Raw genomic sequence first — 3812 nt, 5'->3', positions numbered from 1 at the left:
ACAGATTCCTTCCCTAGCGTATCCTATGTAGTTACCTTTGCATTTACTCCATTTTTCCTTTTGTTTCCTGTGGTTTTCCCCCTGTTTCATAGCAGCAGCCCTCTGCCTCTTCGTGTGTGATTTCCTACTGCTAATCTATCCTAAACACAACCTGAATCGAAAGCAAAACACTGAACTAGTTTCTCCATGTTTTCCAATCATTAATAACCAGATTATTCCAAAATACTTACCTGTTCTGAAGATCGAAAGCACCCGACTTCCTACCTATCTCAAGCTCCGTTTCGGGGATGAATACCCTACTTCGATGCTCGATATGAGGCGCGCAAGTGCTCAAGCTTGAATCCATTAGTCCCGACAACGGAACCAAAATGTTGGAGCTTTCGCTCAACCGCCAAGACCCACGGACCGCTTATTATTTCAAGCGTTCCAAGCGAGCTCTAATGGCTATCTCTCACCTAGCCGACGCGCCGTCGATCCTACAAATGCAGTGAACTTACCTTGATGCTCGATCGAGTACCCTCCTCTCTCTTGCACTCTGGTAGCTCCACGATTCTAGATGCTAGCTCAAGCATCCTCAAGCCTCCTCCATCTCCAAGCTCCATCCTCCATAGCCGCGCGCGCAAGAGAAGAGAAGAGAAGAGAAGAGAAGTAGAGAAGAGGAGATGGTGAAGAGCTTCACCCTCTTGATCCCTCACTCTCACACACACTCACTCCCTCAAACTCTCACACTCCCTCTCTCAAGAGCACACACAAGCAAGAAGGAGAGAAGAAGAGAGGAAGAAGAAGACTAGTTTTGCCACACACCAAAGAATGAGCTCTTCATTCACTTTTCAACCTTATATACAAAACCCTACTTCCCTTTTGGGCGGTCATCCCCTTTTCCCTTTTTTACATGGCCGGTCATAGCCTAGGCCCTGTTTTCCATTGTCCTTTTATCTTCCTCGTTTCCTTTTCACCGCCCTTCTACATTTACAAATTGCATTTACAAGATTTTAGGATGCGCTTTTTTATTCAAAAATGCGCCTTTCCCTTTTTGTGTTTGCCTTGGACTTTTAAGGTTGTCCTTGCACTTTTGGCCTTTTCTCCTTTTCTTTTTTCAGTCGGGCTACCTTTTTTCCGCCTTTGCCCTGCGTCTTTTCCACTTTCTTTTTCTTTCTTCGTGCTGGGGTTAACAACTCACAAGGTTGCGGACAGTAGTTCAGATCTGTAAGTTCAAAGGTGTTTACCAGCAAATAAACACAAGGTTTATCTACAGACTGGTTGCAGATTGCATGTATTGTTGAGCAGACAGTGAAAAAGGTTGTCTGGTGTATTGCTGTGCACTACAGGTCAAGGATTACAGAAGATTTGCTTGTAGTTTGGTATTAGTTTTGTGATAATGGCAGAGAACAGTGGAAATCCCATTATTGAGAAGCTCGACAAGAACAACTACCCTTCATGGAAGTTCCGTGTGACGAACTTTCTTATTGGAAAGGGCCTTTATGAATTTGTTTCAGGTGAAGAAAAGGAGCCAGAGCTGGGTATCCCTGCGACTGCAGATGAGTTAAAAGCATGGAAAGAGTGGAATGCAAAAGACAAAAAGGTGATGTACTGGCTATCTGCAATAATTGATAATACTATGCTGGGACATATCAGGAATGCAGAAACTTCACATGCAGCTTGGACAATTTTTGAGAGCATGTTTTCAGTAAATACAAAGGCATGAAAGATTCAACTCAAGCAAGATTGAATGCCTTGAAGAAAGGAAAAATGTTTATCAATGAGTATGTTTTGAAGGTGAGGAGCATTGCAGATGCCTTAGCAGCGATTGATGCAATGCCAGATGATGATGATTTGGTTTCATCCACTCTGAGTGGCCTTAACAATGAGAAGGCATGGAAATCATTTGTTACTTCAGTATATGTACGGAAGCCATTTCCAGATTTTGATGAGCTGATTTCTCTCATGATTACTGAAGAGATCAATATGCAGGGTGATTCGTCTGAAAGAAATGGTGAATAGGTCCAAGCATTTTACTCGAGTTCAGGAAGGGGACATGGAAGATCCTCTTCGAGAGGCCATGATATGGGACATGCTGGCAATAGCCAGCAAAACAGGTTCAATCAACAGTTTGGTGAAATGCAGGTCTCTGGAGGCAAAGGAAACTTTAGAGGCAGGGGGAGCCCTAGAGGAAGAGGTGGATGGTAAAACAGAGGTTCTAACAACTCTGGTATTGTTTGTCACTACTGTGGCAAAACAGGTCATATTGCAGCCCAATGTAATGCTAAGAAAGATGATATTCGCAATGGTAAGTTACAGCAAGGAAGATATGCATCGTCTTCACAACAGAATGAAGACAAAAATGAATGTCTATTTGTTATGCAGCATATGCTAAATGCTGTTACACGAAAGGGAACACATGATTATGTTTGGTATGTTGATTCAGGTGCATCCAATCATATGACCAGCCATGCAGAATGGTTTGGAGAGATGCAGGATTTGCAAAATGTAGGTTATGTGCAGGCAGGTGATGATTCATGCCACCCAATTTCACACATTGGAAAAGTTTCCTTGTCCTTGCATGATGGTAAGACAAAGAGTCTTTCAATGTATTACATATGCCATCTATTACAAAGAACTTGGTGTTAGTCGGTCAGATGGTAGAGCAAGGGCTGCAAGTCAGATTTAATGCAAAGGGCTGCTTTGTAGAAGACTTCAATGACAAGTGCAGGTTGGTTGGAAAGGGAAATAGAGTTGGACGTATGTTTACTCTAGATGCTGGAATTCCTACTATGAATGCTGCTATGTATGCTAAAGGAAAAGGTGTTCTTGCAAATATTGAAATTTGGCACAAACGCATTGGACATGCAAATGTACAAAGGCTGAAATTAATGCAATCCAAAGGGTTGGTTACAGGTTTGCCTACATTTAGAATTGCAGAATTTCATAAGGTATGCGAAGCATGTCAGTTTGGTAAGCAAGCAAGACAACCCTTTTCACATGACAGAGATGTAAGCAGAAATATCCTTGATGTTATGCATACAGATATTTGGAGGCCTACACAAAATGTATCTCTTGGAGGCAGTTCATACTTTGTCACATTCATTGATGATTGTTCTAGAAAGCTGTGGGTATATTTTATGAAGGAAAAGAGTGAAGCGTTTGAGCACTTTAGAACTTTCAAGGCTGCAATTGAAAGAGAAATAGGCTTGAAAGTAAAGTGCTTGAGGTCAGATGGAGGGGGAGAGTACCTCTCGAATGAGTTCAGTGATTTTCTGAGGTCTCATGGGATAAAGAGACTGTTCACATGCAGGTATACCCCACAGTAAAATGGGGTTGCAGAAAGGAAAAACACGCATATTGCTGAAGTTGCATGTGCCTTGATAACTGAAAAGAATATGCCTAAGCATTTTTGGTCTAAGGATATTCATACTGCTGTTTATATTATGAACAGAACTCCCACAGTTGCAGTTTATGGTATGACCCCCGAAGAATGTTTTACAGGTAAGAAGCCTGATGCCTCACACTTGAAAGTGTTTGGCTGTATTGCATATGTTCATGTGCCAGATGAGTTGCGAAAGAAACTGGATCCAAAGGCTGAAAAGTGTGTCTTTATTGGACACTCTTTAGAGCAAAAAGGATATCATTGTTATAACCCTGTCACATGTAAGTTCAGAGTGAGCAAGGATGTCATCTTTGATGAAATGAGCAGTTGGTATGCATCTAGTGGTGATGCATTGGATGATGATGATGACGATCATGACACTCATATGCAGGCTGAAAAGCAAGAATCACATACTCTTAGTGGACCAGAGACATCATCTGGTAGTCCT

Source organism: Lygodium microphyllum, chromosome 19 (assembly GCF_053477565.2).
Source record: "Lygodium microphyllum isolate KBCC chromosome 19, Lygodium_microphyllum_v1.1.10, whole genome shotgun sequence".
Taxonomy (NCBI): domain Eukaryota; kingdom Viridiplantae; phylum Streptophyta; class Polypodiopsida; order Schizaeales; family Lygodiaceae; genus Lygodium; species Lygodium microphyllum.
Note: the sequence above shows the minus strand (reverse complement) of the source record.